We start from the raw sequence: 24086 nt of genomic DNA, 5'->3' as shown, positions 1-24086 counted from the left end.
TTTTTAAATAACATTGCTCTGAGTTTCAGACTCCTAACCAAGCCCCAAAGTTTTATGTGAATACTGTCAGTTACCTTCTCCAGCTTGCTCCTGTTTGTGTAAAGGATCTTTTCATATGCAAAAGAAGGGGGAGGGGGGGAGTGTCTTATTTGCCACTTGCAGTGGGCTTTCCAGCTACCTTTTTAACATAGCCAAACTGACAGCTTCTAAGTAAGTTTTTAAACAGTTTTATACTGGATTTTTATATCAGTATCTGTGCATCTTATTCTTTATAGTAGTGTCTATTACATGCAGTTATATGAAAATGAGTGTATACTGTCCCTTTAAATGTAAATTCTATACTTTCATATTTTATTCTTATTTTACGTATCTGTAATTGTTTATTTTTTATTTTATTTTTTTACTATGAAATAGTGTCCTTGTGTATGCCTACTCATGTACCCAACTCTGTGAAAAATTACAATTCTTTATATTTAACCCCTTAACGACCAGGGACGTGCCTGGCACGTCCTCAGGGGTTTCAAGCGCTGGAAGTGATCTTGATCGCTTCCAGACGCTTTCAGGGTATTGCAGTGATGCCTCGATATTGAGGCATCCTGCAATACCCTTTTTTTAAGCAACAGATGCAATGAAAACCACTCTGTGGCCCTTTCTGCCTCGGCCAGCGATGGTGCAGATCGTTAGTGGTGTGGGAGGGATTGCAGGGAGGCGGGTGGGTGGCCCATCGCTGGTACAGTTCCTACTTCCTTCCTGTTAGAGGGGATGATGGGTCTAGGAGCGCACACGAGGGGGGAGGGAGCGGACGGGAAAGCCACACTATGGTACATATTTAGTCAAAGGGATGGAGGGAGAGGGGGGTATATAAGTATTCGGAAAGGGATCTGGGAGGGGGAAGAGTGGAAGGATATTGAGGGGGGGCAGCTACACTACAGAAAAATTGTGTGTTTTTTTTTTTTTTTTTTTTAAAAAAGCAAATTTTTTAGCAAATAGGTAGAGGGTGGGGGGTTAGAGAGCTGTTTGGGGGGGGTCAGGGAGGTTGGGGGCTAAGGGGGGGATCCAACAATGCAGAATATATATATATATATATATATATATATATATATATATTAATATTAAAAAAGCCTTTTATTTTAGTACTGGCAGACTTTCTGCCAGTTCTTAAGATGGCGGTAACAATTGTGAGGTGGGGGAGGGAAGAGAGCTGTTTGATAGGGGTAAGGGAGGGATCAGGGATTGGGATGTGTCAGGTGGGAGGCTGATCTCTACACTAAAGCTAAAATGAACCCTACAAGCTACCTAATTAACCCCTTCACTGCTTGGCATAATACAAGTGTGGTACGCAGCGGCATTTAGCGGCCTTCTAATTACCAAAAAGCATTGCCAAATCCATATATGTCTGCTATTTCTGAACAAAGGGGATCCCAGAGAAGCATTTACAACCATTTGTGCCATAATTGCACAAGCTGTTTGTAAATAATTTCAGTGATAAACCTAAAGTTAGCGAAAAAGTTAGCAATTTTTTTTATTTGATCGCATTTAGCAGTGAAATGGTGGCATAAAATATACCAAAATTGGCCTAGATCAATACTTTGGGTTGTCTACTAAAAATATATATATATATATATATGGGAAGGGTATAGCTATAGTGTTACAATGTAACTATCGCTAATTTTGAAAAAAAAAAATGGTTTGGAAATAGCAAAGTGCTACTTGTATTTATTTCCCTATAAGTTGCAAAAAAGCAAAGAACATGTTAACATTGGGTATTTCTAAACTCAGGATAAAATTTAGAAACTATTTAGCATGGGTGTTTTTTTGTGGTTGTAGATGTGTAACAGATTTTGGGGGTCAAAGTTAGAAAGGTTTTTTTTTTTCAATTTTTTCATCATATTTTAGATTTTTTTCATAGTAAATTATAAGATATGATGAAAATAATGGTATTTTTAGAAAGTCAATTTAATGGCGAGAAAAACGGTATATAATATGTGTGGGTACAGTAAATGAATAAGAGGAAAATTACAGCTAAACACAAACACTGCAGAAATGTAAAAATAGCCCTGGTCCTTAAAGGGCCACTAAACCCAAAATCTTTCTTTCATGTTTCAGATAGAGAATAGAAATTTAAACAACATTACAATTTACTTCCATTATTTATTTTGCTTCATTTTTTAAATATCCTTAGTTGAAGAAAAAGCAATGCACATGGTGAGCCAATCACACGAGGCTTCTATGTGCAGCAACCAATCAGCAGCTAGTGAGCATATCTAGATATGCTTTTCATCAAAGAATATCAAGAGAATAAAACAAATTAGATGATATAAGTAAATTAGAAAGATGTTTAAAATTGCATTCTCTTTCTAAATCATAAAAGAAAAAATGTGGGTGGCATGTCCCTTTAACGGTAAGAAAATTGAAAAATGGTCTGGTCACTAAGGGGTTAAACACTGCCTGTACAAATGAGTAAATAATACATAACATAAGTGCAATCATATAGTGTCACTTAAGTGAGGAAAGGCCACCTGGTGGGCTTTGGGCTACATGGGGCGCTTTGCACTAATTTTATGGCGCCTGAAAAAAAAAACAGAACTATGAATGTATGCCACAGTTTTTGTGGCCCCATGGAAATGTAGAACAAAACAAATGTATGCCACAGTTTTTGTGGCCCCATGGAAATGTAGAACAAAACAAATGTATGCCACAGTTTTTGTGGCCCCATGGAAATGTAGAACAAAACAAATGTATGCTTTGGGGATTTCTGGCTCAGAAGAGTCCTCTTGCGAGGAGAACAAATGGCAGGGGCTTCCCTGCAACCTTACCTAAAGGTGAACTTCTGCCACTGAACATTTTTATATTATTATTTAAAAGTTTATTAGCCATACTTTTATCTATTAAGCTGTGGCCCTCATGTGTTAGTTAATTGGCCCTCTTGACTTGGTGCATTACAAATTTAACACTGTTTACAATGAAAATATTGTCACAACAATTTTTTTTTTTCTCACTCATTCTATACCCATCAGGAGGAATGATAGCTTTCCAATTGCTCACTTGAAAAGTGATATGGATTACAATGGTGTAACATTAAGAATAGGATACATGCCACAATCCAGAGGCATACAAATTACAATTTATTTGTTATTTTTTTGGCTTTACTATTTAGCTGTGGATGTTATTCCATTTTGCCTGAAGAGAAACCAGCTTTCTATATATTGTGTGAAACAGTATGCGTAGCCCACTTAGCACCTGCACTAATTGATAAGTCGGGATCTTTGTTTGAAAAAAAAGTAGGCCTAGATTTAGAGTTTGGCGTTAGCCGTGAAAACCAGCGTTAGAGGCTCCTAACGCTGGTTTTAGGCTACCGCCGGTATTTGGAGTCACTCAAAATAGGGTCTAACGCTCACTTTTCAGCCGCGACTTTTCCATACCGCAGATCCCCTTACATCAATTGCGTATCCTATCTTTTCAATGGGATCTTCCTAACTCCGGTATTTAGAGTCGTTTCTGAAGTGAGCGTTAGAGCTCTACCGACAAAACTCCAGCCGCAGGAAAAAAGCAGGAGTTAAGAGCTTTATGGGCTAACGCCGGTTCATAAAGCTCTTAACTACTGTACCCTAAAGTACACTAACACCCATAAACTACCTATGTACCCCTAAACTGAGGTCCCCCCACATCGCCGCAACTCGATTACATTTTTTTAACCCCTAATCTGCAGACCGCCACCTACGTTATACTTATGTACCCCTAATCTGCTGCCCCTAACCCCGCCGACCCCTGTATTATATTTATTAACCCCTAACCTGCCCCCCACAACGTCGCCGCCAGCTACTTACAATAATTAACCCCTAATCTGCCGACCGCAAAGCGCCGCCACCTACGTTATCCTTATGCACCCCTAATCTGCTGCCCCTAACCCCGCCGACCCCTATATTATATTTATTAACCCCTAATCTGCCCCCCTCAACGTCGCCGACACCTGCCTACACTTATTAACCCCTAATCTGCCGAGCGGACCTGAGCGCTACTATAATAAAGTTATTAACCCCTAATCCGCCTCACTAACCCTATCATAAATAGTATTAACCCCTAATCTGCCCTCCCTAACATTGCCGACACCTAACTTCAATTATTAACCCCTAATCTGACGACCGAATTTCGCCGCTATTCTAATAAATGTATTAACCCCTAAAGCTAAGTCTAACCCTAATACTAACACCCCCCTAAGTTAAATATAATTTAAATCTAACGAAATAAATTAACTCTTATTAAATAAATTATTCCTATTTAAAGCTAAATACTTACCTGTAAAATAAATCCTAATATAGCTACAATATAAATTATAATTACATTGTAGCTATTTTAGGATTAATATTTATTTTACAGGCAACTTTGTAATTATTTTAACCAGGTACAATAGCTATTAAATAGTTAAGAACTATTTAATAGTTACCTAGTTAAAATAATAACAAAATTACCTGTAAAATAAGTCCTAACCTAAGTTATAATTAAACCTAACACTACCCTATCAATAAATTAATTAAATAAAATACCTACAATTACCTACAATAAAACCTAACACTACACTATCAATAAATAAATTAAATACAATTTCTACAAATAACTACAATTACATAAACTAACTAAAGTACAAAAAATAAAAAAGAACTAAGTTACAAAAAATAAAAAAATATTTACAAACATAAGAAAAATATTACAACAATTTTAAACTAATTACACCTACTCTAAGCCCCCTAATAAAATAACAAAGACCCCCCCAAAAAAATTCCCTACCCTATTCTAAATTAATAAATTTAAAAGCTCTTTTACCTTACCAGCCCTGAACAGGGCCCTTTGCGGGGCATGCCCCAAAGAATTCAGCTCTTTTGCCTGTAAAAAAAAACATACAATACCCCCCCCCCCAACATTACAACCCACCACCCACATACCCCTAATCTAACCCAAACCCCCCTTAAATAAACCTAACACTAAGCCCCTGAAGATCTTCCTACCTTGTCTTCACCTCAACAGGTATCACCGATCTGTCCTGGCATCCGGTGCTGAAGAGGTCCAGAAGAGGCTCCAAAGTCTTCCTCCTATCCGGCAAGAAGAGGACATCCGGACCGGCAAACATCTTCATCCAAGCGGCATCTTCGATCTTCTTCCATCCGGTGCGGAGCGGGTCCATGTTGAAGCATCCGACGCGGATCCATCCTCTTCTTCCGGCATCTCCCGACGAATGACGGTTCCTTTAAGGGACGTCATCCAAGATGGCGTCCCTCGAATTCCGATTGGCTGATAGGATTCTATCAGCCAATCGGAATTAAGGTAGGAATATTCTGATTGGCTGATCGAATCAGCCAATCAGAATCAAGTTCAATCCGATTGGCTGATCCAATCAGCCAATCAGATTGAGCTCGCATTCTATTGGCTGATCGGATTCGTCGGGAGACGCCGGAAGAAGAGGATGGATCCGCGTCGGATGCTTCAACATGGACCCGCTCCGCACCGGATGGAAGAAGATCGAAGATGCCGCTTGGATGAAGATGTTTGCCGGTCCGGATGTCCTCTTCTTGCCGGATAGGAGGAAGACTTTGGAGCCTCTTCTGGACCTCTTCAGCACCGGATGCCAGGACAGATCGGTGATACCTGTTGAGGTGAAGACAAGGTAGGAAGATCTTCAGGGAATTTTTTTTTTGGGGGGTCTTTGTTATTTTATTAGGGGGCTTAGAGTAGGTGTAATTAGTTTAAAATTGTTGTAATATTTTTCTTATGTTTGTAAATATTTTTTTATTTTTTGTAACTTAGTTCTTTTTTATTTTTTGTACTTTAGTTAGTTTATGTAATTGTAGTTATTTGTAGAAATTGTATTTAATTTATTTATTGATAGTGTAGTGTTAGGTGTAATTGTAGGTATTTTATTTAATTAATTTATTGATAGGGTAGTGTTAGGTTTAATTATAACTTAGGTTAGGACTTATTTTACAGGTAATTTTGTTATTATTTTAACTAGGTAACTATTAAATAGTTCTTAACTATTTAATAGCTATTGTACCTGGTTAAAATAATTACAAAGTTGCCTGTAAAATAAATATTAATCCTAAAATAGCTACAATGTAATTATAATTTATATTGTAGCTATATTAGGATTTATTTTACAGGTAAGTATTTAGCTTTAAATAGGAATAATTTATTTAATAAGAGTTAATTAATTTCGTTAGATGTAAATTATATTTAAGTTAGGGGGGGTGTTAGTGTTAGGGTTAGACTTAGCTTTAGGGGTTAATCCATTTATTATAGTAGCGATGAGCTCCGGTCATCAGATTAGGGGTTAATAATTGAAGTTAGGTGTCGGCGATGTTAGGGAGGGCAGATTAGGGGTTAATACTATTTATGATAGGGTTAGTGAGGCGGATTAGGGGTTAATAACTTTATTATAGTAGCGCTCAGGTCCGCTCGGCAGATTAGGGGTTAATAAGTGTAGGCAGGTGTCGGCGACGTTGAGGGGGGCAGATTAGGGGTTAATAAATATAATATAGGGGTCGGCTGTGTTAGGGGCAGCAGATTAGGGGTACATAAGGATATTGTAGGTGGCGGCGCTTTGCGGTCGGCAGATTAGGGGTTAATTATTGTAAGTAGCTGGCGGCGACGTTGTGGGGGGCAGGTTAGGGATTAATAAATATAATATAGGGGTCGGCGGTGTTAGGGGCAGCAGATTAGGGGTACATAGGGATAATGTAAGTTGCGGCGGTTTATGGAGCGGAAGATTAGGGGTTAATAATATAATGCAGGGGTCAGCGATAGCGGGGGCGGCAGATTAGGGGTTAATAAGTGTAAGGGTAGGGGTGTTTAGACTCGGGGTACATGTTAGAGTGTTAGGTGCAGACGTAGGAAGTGTTTCCCCATAGGAAACAATGGGGCTGCGTTAGGAGCTGAACGCTGCTTTTTTGCAGGTGTTAGGTTTTTTTTCAGCTCAAACAGCCCCATTGTTTCCTATGGGAGAATCGTGCACGAGCACGTTTTTGAGGCTGGCCGCGTCCGTAAGCAACTCTGGTATCGAGAGTTGCATTTGCGGTAAAAATGCTCTACGCTCCTTTTTTGGAGGCTAACGCAGCATTTTTTTGGACTCTCGATACCAGAGTTAATTTTATGGTGCGGCCAGAAAAAAGCCCGCGTAGCGTTAACAGCCCATCTACCGCCAAACTCCAAATCTAGGCCGTAGTTTGTTATCATTGAGACCAGACTGAATGGGGATGTCATTTCTGAAGGGGGAAAAAAAGCTTTAAAACAGCTTTACATGGGCATTAAACTAAAAAAAGAAAACATGTTCATTAAAAGTTACTGTTTAAAAATCTTTAAAAAAGTTAAAGCTATTTAAATATGATTTTAACCTAGCAGGAAATGCATGTACATTCGGACCTTAGAAACGAATTGTTCTCTGGTTGATAAACAGAACTCCCACTGCTTTATTAACACCAACACACCTCAAAAGCATAAAAAAGAACAATAAAGGATTGTAATACATTTTAAAATGCATTCTTTTAGAAAGAAAAAATCACTTAACTCTCAAAAATATTTGTAACTTTTAGGGCAAAAGCTTACTTCTAGCAGAGTTAGCACGCGAGCAGGAGTGTTAAATACCGCTCCACTTGTAATCTGACCCTTAATCAGTAAACACTTTGAGATTGTAACATAAAATGCTTAAAGGGACAGTCTACACCAGAATTGTTATTGTTTAAAAAGATTGATAATCCCTTTATTACCCATTCCCCAGTTTTGCATAACCAACACAGTTATATTAATATACTTTTTACCTCTGCAATTACCTTGTATGTAAGCCTCGGCAGACTGCCCCCTTATTTCAGTTCTTTTGACACACTTGCATTTTAGCCAATCAGTGCTGACTCCAAGGTAACTCCACGGGCATGAGCACAATGTTTATCTGTATGGCACACATGAACTAAGGCCCTCTAGTTGTGAAAAAATGTCAAAATGCATTCAGATAAGAGGTGGCCTTCAAGGGCTAAGAAATTAGCATATGAGCTAATACCAAGAGAACAAAGCAACATTTATGATAAAATTACATTGGAAAGTTGTTTAAAATGACATACCCTATCTGAATCATTAAAGTTTATTTTTGACTAGACTATCCCTTTAAGTATGCATAGTAAAACTAACACAACTTTGCAATATATTTGCATTATTTATTTTGCTCCCTTTTCCTGTAATTTAAGTCTGAAGATTTTCCAGTCATGAGTCTGGATTGTCTCCTCCAACTAAAAAAAGTGGTGGGTGAAGATTGATCATTGAAAAGCAATTACAGCAAACAAGGGCATTTGCTGATATATTAATCTATTGGAAGACTGCAGAAAAATGTAATTACAAGGTGCTGTCTCTTTAATTTGTGAGCTTTAATGTGCATAACATAATTTTAATCTCCCTTTAATGATGGAAAAAGTACTGCAGTGAAGAGAAATGTGTATTGTAGAATTGTATCTAAAATAATACACCTAGTAGAAATTCTAGTTTTAAAAAGTAATAGATTACAGATATGAAGTTGTTCTGATTGTCTGTTGCAAAATAAAATCTGCATTAATTGCAACAACTGATCATCTTTATCTCAAGTATGTAAGAGGGCATCGCGCAAGCAGGCAGACATAACACAGGCACTGACTGCGCTTAATGCTTTCCATCTACTACACAGCAAAAAGAAAAGAAAAAATGTTTTAAAAAAAAGTTCAATTTCCCCAAATCTTTAAATAAATAGTCAAGTAGATAAACATTCTCTGCTTGTTGAAACGCAAGAGTTGGTTAGCACATCAGCAGCTTCAAGCCTTGCATAATAAACATTTTCAAGTGTTTAAATATGATTGTTAAATGTTTATCGAAGATGATACAACCCGCATGTTGTGACCCAGTTCTGCAATTTTGATTGTTTTACAGACAACACACTTTATTACTAGAATCACTGAACACCATTTCCTGATTGATATAAAAAGAGATGCAGACACAAGCTTTCGGGAATAAAATCAATTAAAGAGACATTCTATTGTAAATATAAAAACTTAAATGATGCTTACCTGATCATTTTCTTTTCTTCAGATGGAAAGAGTCCACAGCTGCATTCATTACTTTTGGGAAATAAGAACCTGGCCACCAGGAGGAGGCAAAGACACCCCAGCCAAAGGCTTAAATACTCCTCCCACTTCCCTCATCCCCCATCATTCTGCCGAAGAACAAGGAACAGTAGAAGAAATACCAGGGTGAAAAGGTGCCAGAAGAATAAAAACTAAGAGGCGCCCCACAGAAAAAATATACGGGTGGGGAGCTGTGGACTCTTTCCATCTGAAGAAAATTATCAGGTAAGCATAATTTAAGTTTTTCTTCATAAATGGAAAGAGTCCACAGTTGCATTCATTACTTTTGGGAAAACAATACCCAAGCTATAGAGGACACTGAATGCAAATGACGGGAGGGTACAATAGGTGGCCCATTCTGAGGGCACCAGGCCTGAAAAAAAACACAAACTAACCAAACCCCGCTTCGTCGGAGCCGGGCAAAAGAACTAGAAGGAAAAGGCCCCAAGGACACTGACCCGCAGATTGTCCGAAGGCCTAACTAGAGATTGCAAGCAGACTCACAGAGCCAACACTCCTCAAGGAGAACCATCGCCCAGCAGTCGGTCCCCATACTAGTACAGTACCAAAATCCCCCAAAAAGGAGAGGACAAGGGTAAATCAAGGGATACCCAAAAGGTACAGCAAAATCCATAAAGGAAAAAAAATAATCTCAAAGGAAGGACAAGTCCACAGAGACCTGAATGGATCCCGAGAACAAGGGGAGATGACACACAACCCACAAGGAGCAACCGGGCATCAGCAGGAGAAGAAACATCTTCCAAACATTGTGCAACAGCACCGAATAAAGATTGCTGAAGACAAAGTCCTCAAAACATCAGAACTCAGAGACTAAGCAAATAGAAAATTACAAGCAGCAAACTCAGAAAGAAACATCTGAGACCAGTAACATGCTACCATCCATAGGAAGACACGGAAAAAACACTATCCTTAAGGAAGAAGTGGCCGAAGACAGAGATTGCCCAACCTCCAAGAAGAGGACACTCTCCAGCCAATCTAGGCCGCCAAGCCTACTCACAGATCTCAGAACCTCTAAAAAAGAAGGTCCACTGTCACCCCTAAGACCTGAAGAGGAACAACAGATCTCAGATCCTACACCTAGCCAGACCAGCCCATGCAACGGCAGATCTGAAGTAAGGGAACCGAAAGGAACCCCAAGACAGGCCCTCAAAAGGGTGGAAGAATGGACACAGCCACCTCAATCTAAAGACAAACGAGCAGACGTTAGACCCAAGGAGATCTAGCAAGGCCACCCGACTAAGTCTCAATGCGGAGCCAGCAGCTCCCCAGATGGAAAGGAACAACTCAAAGAGCAGACCAATCCCCGAACCAGATAAACATCTTTTCCAACCTCCCGAACACAGGAGAGGCCCCCAAAAAGGGAAGCACACCTCCATAAGGAGGACAAAGAGCCCCCTGAAGAGAAGAGTGTAGATAAACACCTGCCCATAAGACAGGAAGTCGTAGGAAGAACTGAAAGGACACAAGGCCACGTCACTGATGAACACGGAAAATACCTAGCACACATAAAAGGCCAGTCCTAGGATCATAAGGTCCGCTAACATCCCACGGTGGGATCCCCAAAGAGAAAACGCAGAGTAAAACCCTTGACAACTGGAAGATCAGGACAAGAAGCCCGGGCCCCACAAATGTTTGGATTAAACAATCTTCCAGGCACATAAATTCCCCATCTGATATAAAAAAAAAACAGACTTCCCAGGGTAAAATCTAGAATAAACCGGATAACAAGAGCAAGAAGCCCTTGCAAGTCCCTAACCAAAGGGAAGAGACCACCCCTTGCAGGTGCCCAACACTCCAAAGAACCAGGGCCATAAAAGGACAGTAGAGCTAACTGATTGTGCTTGAAAAGGGTGGCTAATCCCCCTAAGGGACACAAGGCGCTGCTCATTTTATCAACCTCGAAAGGAGGAAAGGCTGAGTTGACCTCGCCGGGGTTCAAACTAGCAACCCTCGGTTTGCAACATCACCCCATATTCGAAGTCAGAGGGCAGTAAAGCATGGGTTTGGATGCCACCAGGATGGCAATACCTAAACCATAGGAGTGGAAAACCACTAGGAACTCTTCTATCCCAAGAAGGAGATGCAGAACATTCCCAACACTGGGGAAGGACCCCTAACCGGAGCCCAAAAAAGACCTCACTGTCTAAAGTCCCGAAAAAGGAACAACCAACTCCCGAAGGGAATCCACGTCCCCTAAAGGCGACCCATCCACAAGGAGAAACAGACAATCCAAGAGGTCTCAATGAAGAAGAGAACCACTAAAGGAACAAGTCCAAAAAGGACAACCGGCGGAAAAGAGGTGCTAAACCCTCTAATTTTCCCACCACATGGGAAGTAATACTCTAGGTTCCAAGGGTATGGGAAGCAACAGAGAGTGACACAGCAAAATTCACTGACCCAGTCACCAGAGAAACAGTGAGAGCCGCATGGACCCGCAAGTCCTCTTGAGAATGCTCAGCTGAAACTTGTAAAACAAATAACAAGAAACATAAATAATGTTAAAAGCACTCAGCACCCCAACCTGACCAGCAAAGTATATTAGGCGCCAAATGTCTGAGTCCCCAAACAGCTCAAAAACGTGTAGAACACGAAGGCGAGCCAGCCTGTAACAAAAGGCACAACACTCAGGAACAGTTACACCCGCAGGGAACTGCATATGCCCTCCTGTGGCCGAGAGAACTGGGTCAACCGGGCACGAACACAATCGCAAATAAACATCTGGACCTTGTTGACGCGGAAGCACCATAAGTATGTAAAAGCGAAAACGTGCCACAACCTCCGGGGGGAACAATCCCAAACATAATCTGGGTTACCCGCATGTGTAGTAGTAGGGAGTGGTAGGGAACTCGTCTCCCGGAGGACAGGGTCCCCTGAGGCAGATGGCTCAGCAGTCTCTTGAATCCCCGAGCCTGAGGAACAAGGCGCCCTAGAATGGCCTAAAGAACATAACTGACTGACCTGAGTCAATGGGGCCAATTAGTATTCTTCACAGGATGAAGAATCTAAATCAGAAAGTTGACCAAACTCAACATCAGTATCCTCCATAACTGGATCAAAGATACCCAAAAATGGACTATGTAAAAAAAAACTATTTAAACGGCACTTGACACCCACAATGGCTGGGGTACTCACCACCTCCTATGTACCAGACACCAGCGGACTAGAATTTTCGATCGCCACACAGTCAGAAATGGGAGACCAGAATGTAAATATGCTTGGTCACAAGGTGAATCGTACAGTGCAACAAAAATGCACCCAACCGTAAGGTCACGACACTTTGAAAGGCCGTTATGTTCTAAGCCACAAGCTCAGTTAACACTACACATAAGCAGGTTGAATCACATAACAAACATGATTAAAAAAAACCCTGTTCAATAATCCCCCTCAGGAGATATTAACCCTTGATTCCAAGATACTAAAGGAGTCCCACTGAGACCCTGTATTTTTCATGTGAGTTTGCAGGAACAAATGAGTTACAGTACATTCATGAAGAAGTAAAATGAAACAATCTTACCGGAACAGGAACACGGAACAGGAATAGTAAAACTCTCTGGCAAAGTTAAAGGGACAGTCTAGTCAAAAATAAACTCCAGATTCAGATAGGGCATGTAATTTTAAACAACTTTCCAATTTCTTTTATCATTAATTTTGCTTTGTTCTCTTGGTATTCTTAGTTGAAATCTAAACCTAAGTAGGGGCATATGCTAATGTCTTAACCCTTGAAGGATGCCTCTTATCTGAATGCATTTTTACATTTTTTCACGAATAGAGGGCGTTAGTTCATGTGTGCCATATAGATAACATTGTGCTCACACACGTGGCGTTATCTAGGAGTCAGGATTGGCTAAAAAGCAAGTCTGTCAAAACAACTGAAATAAGGTGGCAGTCTACAGAGGCTTACATACAAGGTAATCACAAAGATTAAAAGTGTATTAATATAACTGTGTTGGTTATGCAAAACTGGGGAATGGGTAATAAAGGGATTATCTATCTTTTTAAACAATAAAAATTCTGATGTAGACTGTCCCTTTAACTAGTGCTGTATAGCTAGAAGTAATGTTAAATAAAGAAGATTAAAGTGATAGTGCATCTATCTTTGGAAATTAGATATTGAAACAGTTTGTGTGAGTGGTGTTAAGTGAAGGCAGACCTTTGCCACATCTCGCCAAGTTTCAACCCGGGAAACCAAAAGAAATGGGTACATTTGCTAACAGAAGTAAACTGTATTTATTTATTTTTTTAAAACATGAAAGATTCATTTTTACTTCCACCTGTGTACATTTGGTGGTATAGAAGTATCCCCATAATATCACTCGCACCAATGATGTCCTAATGATATTTAAATTTGCCTTTCATCATAAAACAAATGAACTATTCTCATTGCAAATTCATTTAGTTTTCATCTTTTTTGTCTATTTCAACTCTAGATTGTAAATGTTTGGTGCAGTTGTTTGCTCATTCTCTATTGGTATATATAATTATTGTGCTATATTTGATTTCTTTATTTCTATTGTTCTATGAAATATGTTCTGTAAAGTGTGTTGGCACTTTATTAATAAATGTCAACGATATTAATGATCAGAATATGTGAGTGTAGAGTAAGAAAAATCACTAATGTCCATAAAGCAAAAAGGTTGATAAGCATAAAATCTATTTTCTATTAAAAAATAAATAAATAATCTAACATTATATTTCTGACTTTCTCTATATTCAAGACATTTAAATAAATGTATCTTACCTATGAACTGGTAATAATGACATTTACTCTGTAATGTGTATGAAACCTACTAAAGTAAATTCGGAATCTCCTTGTTTGCATACTTTTTCACGACATTTTAAATGCAGTTTGCATACCATCAGAGTTTAAATTCTTTCAGTAAATCTTGTAATTATTTTCTATCACCCAATCGATATTGCATTATAGCATCACACCTAAGTGTGGGAAAATCCCCTAGACCACTTAAAGGGATGTAGACATTGAAAGGTCTTTATCTGCCGTTCAGGAATATTGAGAGGGAACACTTCGGTTTTATCAATGTGAAATTTCAATATGAAAGAGATTCAAAAAATGTAAATAAATTAAATAAAACTGGAAGAGACTGTTCAGGGTCCATAAGGAAACCGTAAAGTTATCTGCGAATGAAGCTAATTTCTGATGCATATCATGTATAATAAGAGTTCTTCAATTTGTGGATTCTTTCTGATTGCTGCTGCTAAGGGTTCGATAAAAAAAGAGCAAACAGTAAGGGGGAGAAGGGACAGGTACCGTTACTAATAAAGAAAGATTGGGAACAGAACCCTACTGCCCTAACTCAGGTGGGCGCAAGCATAAAGCACCTATGGCTCTCCGGAATATTTTTAATTTACTATTGTAGTTATTAAAAATACACAAAGCCCCAACATACTAATCTGCTTTGGCATTTTCTTCTCTCAATGCCAAGGTAGGTACCATGTAGATGCACTAGGTTCCCATCTCTGTGTTTTCCCAGGTGTTGAACTCCATGCACTGTGCAAGGATGTATGATTGCAAGGGGTCAAAATAATTATAGTTCATAAGCATGAGCAATAAACATTACTGTAAGGATTCTTTAAGGGACACTAAGGTAAAAATATTTCATAATTCAGACAGAGTATGCAATTTGTTTAAATTTACCAAATTACTTATATTATCAATTAATCTTTATTCTCTTGGTATCGTTTATTGAAGGAGCAGCAATGCACTGCTGGGAGCTATCTGAACACATTAGTAAGCCAATGACAAGCGTTATATTTGTGCAGTTACCAATCAGATTCCAGCTCCTGAGCCTACCTACAGTGAGGGAAAAAATTATTGGATCCCCTGATAATTTTGTACGTTTGCCCACTGACAAAGAAATGATCAATCTATAATTTTAATGGTAGGTTTATTTGAACAGTGAGAGACAGAATATCAACAAAACAATTCAGATAAACGCATTTCAAAAAAGTTATATATATTAATTGCATTTTAATGAGTGAAATAAGTATTTGATCACCTATCAATCAGCAAGATTTCTGGCTCCCAGGTGTCTTTTATGCAGGTAACGAGCTGAGATTAGGAACACTCTCTTAAAGGGAGTGCTCCTAATCTCAGCTTGTTACCTGTATAAAAGACATCTGTCCACAGAAGCAATCAATCAAATTCCAAACTCTCCACCATGGCCAAGGCCAAAGAGCTGTCAAAGGATGTCAGGGACAAGATTGTAGACCTACACAAGGCTAGAATGGGCTACAAAACTAGTGCGAAGCAGCTTGGTGAGAAGGTGACAACAGTTGGTGCGATTATTTGCAAATGGAAGAAACACAAAATAACTGTCAATCTTCCTCGGTCTGAGGCTCCATGCAAGATCTCACCTCTTGGAGTTTCAATAATCATGAGAATGATGAGGAATCAGCCCAGAACTACAAGGATCTTGTCAATTATCTCAAGGCAACTGGGACCATAGTAACCAAGAAAACAATTGGTAACACACTACGCAGTGAAGGACTGAAATCCTGCAGTGCCTGCAAGGTCCCCTGCTCAAGAAAGCATATGTACAGGCCCGTCTGAAGTTTGCCAATGAACATCTGAATGATTCAGAGGAGAACTGGGTGTTGTGGTCAGATGAGACCAAAATCAAGTTTTTTGGCATCAACTCAACTCGCCATGTTTGGAGGAGGAGGAATGCTGCCTATGACCCCAAGAACACCATACCCTCCATCAAAAATGGAGGTTGAAACATTATGCTTTGGGGGTGTATTTCTGCTAAGGGGACAGGACAACTTCACTGCATCAAAGGGAGGATGGACAGGACCATGTACCATCAAATCTTTGGTGAGAACCTCCTTCCCTCAGCCAGGGAAATGAAAATGGGATTGTGGATGGGTATTGTAGCATTACAATGACCCAAAACACACGGCCAAGGCAACAAAGGAGTGGCTCAAGAAGAAGCACATTATGGTCCTGGAGTGGCCTAGCCAGTCTCCAGACCTTAATCCCATAGAAAATCTGTAGAGGGAGCTGAAGGTTTGAGTTGCCAAACGTCAACCTTGAAACCTTAATGACTTGGAGAGTATCTGCAAAGAGGAGTTGGACAAAATCCCAAACACTAGATAGGGACAACCTTCTCAAAAAGTCAAAATGTCAGCAGAGTAGTGAATCAGAGAGGCATAGCAACAAGATATTATTTACCACTGAATACTCCCGTCAATATACCCAGATTTGCGAAATAGTGAGGAAGCATTTCCCTTTAATTGCAGAAGACGATGGTCTACAGGGAGCAGTTGAAGGTGGATCTAGATTTACCTACAGGAAGGGTTTGACTATTGGAAACATTGTGGCACCCACGAGGCTTAAGAACACGATTGTAGACAATTCAGCTTGGCTCAGAATGAATGGAATGTATCGTTGTAACAACATGACCTGTGTGGCTTGTGCCAAAGCATCTATTGGCAACAGTTTTAAATCATTGGTTACAGGAGAGACATTCCACATAAAAAGCTGTCTTAACTGTCATTCCACTTCCATTGTATATGTCATCGCTTGCTTACAGTGTGGCCTTCAATATGTGGGTTTGTCCACCCGAGAAGCTTGGGTTAGGATTAAGGAGCACCTAGGAGATATAAGAGCAGGTACCCTTACCACCCCCTGGTAAATCATTTTGCTAGGTTCCATGGTAAAGATGTGGCTCACTTTAGATGGAATTTAATAGAGAGAGTCCAGAAGGTGAAGCCAGGAGTCAATAGATCAAGAAAATTGGCAGAGAGAGAGGCCTTCTGGATATTCAGAATGAGGACTAGAATTCCAGAGGGTTTGAACTCTGAATTTGACTTCATTCATTTTTGGTAATATTCAAAGGATATAGAGAAGGGGCCCAACTGCAGTAAGAAGTGTTACTAGAGTCCCCCTCTTTAATTTAATTTAATTCAATAAAGTTAATGTTCATATCGGGTTCTTTAAGAGAGTTGCTAATAGAGCAGAATCCTTTGAAGTGTCAGGTCCTATCATGACCCATATGTGTGCCTTCTGTGGCAGATTTTAGATCATTATACAGATTAACTAGCGTTCTTTATATTTATGTATCAAGCATGCTAGGTGTCAGTTATGGATATGAATATGTATGTATCAAGCATGCTAGGTGTCAGTTATGGATATGACTAGTTACCATTGGGCACACACCATTGAGGTGTAACGGTTTACCTCATTATTTTAATTTCTAATATCGGGTCAATATTTAGATTAACAGACAGAGGTTCCTTTAAGTGAATATTGGAGCACTTGGTTTCCCGTACACAGAGTAGGGTTTAGTTTAGTTGTAGTGACATAATTGCTGATATTCGCATCCCTCCAGGCAGCTGAAAGTATTTATTTGAAATAGTACAGGCATGTAAGCTGTGTAATTGAAGCTGGAGGAGAGGAGCGAATACTAGCGATAAACGGAAAAGCAGGGCTGATCGAGAGGAAGGGAGAGCTTTGACGTCATAAGGGACGTTTTGATAGGAGGAAGTGTTTAGAAGGTGTGTTCTTTTGCAAAGGGGTCAAATACTTATTTCACTCATTAAAATACAAATCAGTTTATAACTTTTTTGAAATCTGTTTTCAGGATTTTTTTTTTTGTTATTCTGTCTCTCACTGTTCAAATAAACCTACCATTAAAATTATAGACTGATCATTTCCTTGTCAATGGGCAAACGTACAAAATCAGCAGGGGATCAAATAATTTTTTACCTCACTGTAAGTATGCATTTCAACAAAGGATACCAAGAGAACTAAGCAAATTAAATAATAGAAGTAAACTGGAGTTGTTTAAAATTTTATTTTCTATCTGAATCATGAAAGGAAAAACTTAGGTTTCATGTCCCTTTAAGAAATTAAAAATTTATCAGAAAAAAAAACTACTGCTTATTTGAAATTCAGCGTAAGTGCTATTGCATTTTCTTTGTATTATGCACTTGCTGATTATGTAATTCTACTGTATTTAATGGTTCTTTAACTGGAGTGAATTGCATATCATTTATTAAACTGGACACCATTTTTATAGTTATTTTATTTATAGTTTTATATATATATAATTTTCTCCACAATATTCATGCTGTTTTTCTTTTAGCTTTAAAGGGACATGACATTTTCTGTCATGATTCAGCTAGAAAATACCATTTTAAAGAACTTTTCAATTTATGTCTATCACCTAATTTGCTTTGTTTTCTTGGTAATTTTTGTTGCAAAGTATACCCAGGTAGGCTCAAGAGCTGGGAGCTAGCTGGTGATTGGTGGCTGCACATATATACCACTCATTGGCTTACTGGTGTGTTCAGCTAGATCCCAGTAGTGCATTGCTTCTCCTTCAATAAAGGATACCAGAAGAATAAAGGAAAATTGATAATAGAAGTAAATTGGAAAATTTTTACAATTGTATGCTCTATCTGAATCTCGAAAGATACATTTTTGGTTTCATGTCCCTTTAACTCCCTTTTTTTTTCTTTCAAGACTCTATTTTGAATTGATTGATCACAGGTACATACTGTGCATACAGAATCTTTACACTGTATTCAATTAAGCAACTAAATTGACAATCCCTAAGATACTGTAAATCATAGTGATAGAAATCAATAGTTTCTCTTAAAGTGCCTAAATCCCAAGCTAATTTTTCTACATAAATAACACTATATAGACTTATGAAACCAAACATTCTATTTCCCCAAGTAATTCCAGAGTAATGGTCATGTTTTTCTCTCCTGCCTTAAAGGGGCAGTAAACTTACAAACTAATGTTATATAATTGTGCACATAGTGCAGAATTATATAACATTAGCTTACCGGCAGATGTATACATTAAGGACACAGAACCCAAATTTTTCTTTTGGGATTCAGATAGAGCATGAAATTTTAAGCAACTTTCTAATTTACTCATATTATCAAATTTTCTTCATTAGATTAGATTAGATTAGATTCGTTTTATTGTCATTGTACAAAGTAGGAAAACAGAGACAACGAAATTATATTTGAAAATCTAACCAATCCTATACACAGATAGCACTATAATGGTAAAAACTAATAAATAGCAAAAAATTCAAGTGACTTGTGCAGAAAATTTCTATACCACAAAAGTAAGTACAATGTAAGTGTAATAAAGTGCAAGTGCAAAAGAAAATCAGTTCCATACAAAAAAGTATATATATGTGTAAAAAAAAATATAATAAAAAATTAGTCATCTTGCACACATATGTGTACATTTGCATTATATATGTGATGTGAATCATGAGTGTTTTATATGAATCATATGTGTATTTATATAATATATGTGTTATGTGAATATAAAGTGAGGTGAAAAAGAACCATTAACAGGATAATCAATAAATTAAATTAAAAACATTAATTTAGCACTTTCTTCAATATAATAAAAAGATCTAATCATCAGAAGGATAAAAAATTAAAAAATTAAAAAAGGCTATGAGCATAAGAGAGATTTTTAAAAGTTATTATTTAGCAGAGTAATGGCTCTTGGGAAAAAACTATTCCGTAATCTAGCAGTTTTTCCTTTTAACCCCTTAATGACAACTGACGTACCAGGTACGTCATGCATTAACTTACAGTTAATGACAATAGACGTACCTGGTACGTCAGTTGTCTAAGAGAGTGCTGGAAGCGATCGCAATCGCTTCCAGCAGCTCTCAGGGTATTGCAGTGATGCCTCCATATGGAGGCATCCTGCAATACCCTTTCAGAAGACTCCGATGCAGAGAGAGCCACTCTGTGGCCCTCTCTGCACCGGTAGCGATGGTGCCGGTTCGTTGGTGGGTGGGAGCTTACAGGGGAGGCGGGTGGGCGGCCCATCGCTACCCGGCATCCGGCTCCTGTAAGTGCAATGTGCACGCCGGGTGCCGGGAGCGTGCGGGGGCGCGCATGCGCGTGCACGCGGGTGCGCGTGCGCGCGCGCGATTAGCTACCCACTGACACCAATGAGGAGGGAAGAGGGGGGAAAAAAAGAATAAAGTCAATAAATATATAAGGATCTGGGAGGGGGTTGGGGTATTGTGGGGGGCTGCTACACTACAGAAAACATTTTAAAATGGCAAAAAAGATAAAAAAAACACTTGTTTTTGGGGCAAATTGGGTACTGGCAGACAGCTGCCAGTACCCAAGATGGCGGCAATTAGGTAGGGGAGAGGGTTAGAGAGCTGGGGGGGGGGGATCATGGAGGTTGGGGCTAAGGCAGGGGTCCATCACAGCTAAAACATTTTATTTATTTTTATTAAAAAAAAGAAAAACTCCTTTTATTTAGTACTGGCAGACTTTCTGCCAGTACTTAAGATGGCGGGGACAATTGTGGGGTGGGGGAGGGAAGAGAACTGTTTGGGAGGGATCAGGGGGTGGGATGTGTCAGGTGGGAGGCTGATCTCTACCCTAAAGCTAAAATTAACCCTGCAAGCTCCCTACAACCTACCTAATTAACCCCTTAACTGCTGGGCATAATTTACGTGTGGTGCGCAGCAGCATTTAGCGGCCTTCTACTTACCAAAAAGCAACCCCAAAGCCATATAAGTCTGCTATTTCTGAACAAAGGGGATCCCAAAGAAGCATTTACAACCATTTGTGCCTTAATTGCAGAAGCTGTTTGTAAATAATTTCAGTGGGAAACCTAAAGTTTGTGACAAAATTTGTGAAAAAGTGAACTTTTTTTTTTATTTGATGACATTTGGCGGTGAAATGGTGGCATGAAATATACCAAAATGGGCCTAGATCAATACTTTGGGTTGTCTTCTAAAAAAAAATATATACATGTCAAGGGATATTCAGGTATTCCTGACAGATATCAGGGTTCCAATGTAACTAGCGCTAATTTTGAAAAAAAGTTGTTTGGAAATAGCAAAGTGCTACTTGTATTTATGGCCCTATAACTTGCAAAAAAAGTAAAGAACATGTAAACATTGGGTATTTCTAAACTCAGGACAAAATTTAGAAACTATTTAGCATAGGTGTTTTTGGTGATTGTAGATGTGTAACAGATTTTGGGGGTCAAAGTTAGAAAAAGTGTGTTTTTTTCAATTTTTTCCTCATATTTTATATTTTTTTTATAGGAAATTATAAGATATGATGAAAATAATGGTATCCTTAGAAAGTCCATTTAATGGCGAGAAAAACGGTATATAATATGTGTGGGTACAGTAAATGAGTAAGAGGGAAATTACAGCTAAACACAAACACTGCAGAAATGTAAAAATAGCCATTGTCATTAAGGGTAAGAAAATTGAAAAATGGTCCGGTCATTAAGGGGTTAAGCTTCTATAACGTCTCCCAGATGGTAAAAGGGCAAATAGTCTGTTGCTAACATGGAAGGGATCATGAATAATTCGATAGGCCTTTAAAAGACTACGTCTGCTTTGAAGATCTTCAATGGTAGGTAACTGAGCACCTATGATATACTGGGCGGTTTTAACAACCTGTTGCAGAGCTTTGCGATCAGAATTAGTACAGTTTCCATACCATACTGTAATACAGTTGGTGAGAATACTCTCAATAGTACAGCGATAAAAATTAATTAAAATCTGAGTAGATAAATTAACTTTTTTCAGTGTTCTTAAAAAATAGACGTTGTTGTGCTTTTTTCACTAAAGTTGAGGTGTTCAAAGACCAAGTCAAATCCTCAGAGATGTGTGTGCCCAGAAACTTGAAACTTGGTACACGTTCAACCTCAGTTCCATTTATATGAATGGGCAATTGTAGACATCGATTTGATTTCCTAAAATCAATAATAATTTCTTTAGTTTTTTTTAGTGTTTAGGTCCAGGTTGTTCTCAGCACACCAAATAGCCAGTTGCCTTATTTCTTCTCTATAAGCTGATTCATCGTTGTTACTGATCTGGCCTATCACAGTGGTGTCATCAGCAAACTTGATAATACTATCGGATACATACTTAGGCAAACAGTCATGGGTAAAAAGAGAATATAGCAGTGGACTCAATACACACCCTTGTGGAACACCAGTATTAAGGGTCAGAGTAGATGAGGTGTGATTACCAATTTTTACCAATTGCGGTCTGTTTGTCAAGAAGTCCAGAATCCAGTTGCATAATAAAGTATTTATGCCAAGATCATGGAGTTTGGCAACCAGCTTAATAGGAACAACTGTGTTAAATGCCGAACTAAAATCAATAAACAACATTCTAACATAGGTGTTATTGTGATCTAAGTGAGTGAGGGCAAAATGCAGAGCTGACGAGATAGCATCTTCTGTTGACCTATTTTGGCGATGCCTACCACCTGCATTGGATCCTAACCAATATGCGCAAGTTTTAAGATAGGCCATGACCAGCCTCTCGAAACATTTCATAAAGGCTGAAGTGAGTGCAATGGGGCGAAAGTCATTAAGACAGGCTGCTGTTGATTGTTTAGGCACAGGAATGATGGTGGTTTCCTTAAAGCATGTAGGAACAGTTGTTTGAGCCAGAGACAAATTAAAAATATCAGTAATTGCTGTAGCCAATACTCCAGCACAGGATCTTAACACATGTCCAGGAATATCATCAGGACCGGCCGCTTTATATACATCCACCTTGGAGAGGATCCGATACACTTCAGCAACGGAAAAACCTCAGGGGTAGTTCATCTGGTGGATGCATAAGTTTATTAATTGATTCTTTGTTTTCAAATCGGGCATAGAAATAGTTAAGTTCGTCTGGAAAGGAAGCATGATTAATTATGGGGACTGTGCTTGTGGTTTTATAGTCAGTAATGGACTGTATACCTTGCCACATTCTTCTGGAGTCAGAGTTGTTATTAAAGTGCTCTTCTATGCGTGTTTTCAAGTCAAATTTAGCTCTTTTTATTCCTTTATTTAAATTGGATCGTGCTAAACTATAAGCCTCAGCATTACCAGTTCTAAATGCAATGTTACGGGCTTGCAATAAGAGGCGAACCTCTTTGTTCATCCAAGGTTTTTGGTTAGGAAAGGTTTTGATCCTCTTATAGGTGGTTTCCTTGCTGATACAATGACGAATATGATCTAGAACAGATGATGCATACAAGTCTAGATCAACTTGAGAGTCTCTTACAGCAAATGTAGTCCAGTCAGTAGATTGAAACTGTGCTTGGAGTTTTTGAGTCGCATCCTCCGGCCAAACTTTAACTATTCTTACAGAAGATTTTTCACTTTTAATTAGTGGAGAATACCTGGGGTATAAAAAAAGTGCAAGGTGATCAGATTTGCCCAAATGTGGAAGAGGTAGTGCTTTATAAGCATCAACAATGTTTGTATAAACATGATCTAATATTTTATTCTCTCTTGTAGCACAGGTAACATTTTGATGAAATTTCGGTAACACAGTTTTTAAATTTGCATGATTAAAATCTCCTGCTATAATGTAGCCTACATCTGGTTGAGCAATTTGTTGCTTATTTATCGCTTTTTGAAGTTCTTTCATTGCAATTTTTGCATTAGCATCAGGTGGAATATATGCTGCCATAATAATAACAGAAGTGAATTCCCTAGGTAAATAAAAAGGCCTGCACTTTAGCATCAAATATTCTGAATTAACAGAACAGTAGCTTTCAGTGATTGTAGAATTAGTGCACCAGTGGTGATTTATATAAATACATAGTCCACCACCTTTGGACTTTCCAGATTCAATACTACTCCTGTCTGCTCTGAAGATATCGTAACCCTCAAGTTTAATAGCATTGTTTGGAATATCATCATTTAACCATGTTTCTGTGAAAAGTAATATGTTACTGTCTCTGATGTTTTTGCATGCATGCATCCTTAATTTTAGTTCATCGATCTTGTTAGTGAGAGATCTCACATTAGCAAGAACAATACTGGGCAAGGGGACTCGATGGGGAGACGCTGACAGTCTATTGCGGATGCCTCCACGCTTGCCACGCCTCTGTTTACGATCCCTCCGCCATCTGCGCGCTCCTCGCCCTGACAATGCAGACACCGGA

At 38.8% G+C, this 24086-nt stretch overlaps 1 protein-coding gene across 1 annotated transcript in view; it reads right to left on the bottom strand.

Moving 5' to 3' along the window:
* Positions 1 to 24086, bottom strand: part of RSPO1 (R-spondin 1) — a 280731-nt gene that overhangs the window by 145565 nt on the left and 111080 nt on the right. The window lies entirely within an intron of this gene.

This window comes from Bombina bombina, chromosome 3 (assembly GCF_027579735.1).
Source record: "Bombina bombina isolate aBomBom1 chromosome 3, aBomBom1.pri, whole genome shotgun sequence".
Classification (NCBI taxonomy): domain Eukaryota; kingdom Metazoa; phylum Chordata; class Amphibia; order Anura; family Bombinatoridae; genus Bombina; species Bombina bombina.
Note: the sequence above shows the minus strand (reverse complement) of the source record. Positions and strands in the feature narration are given on the sequence as shown.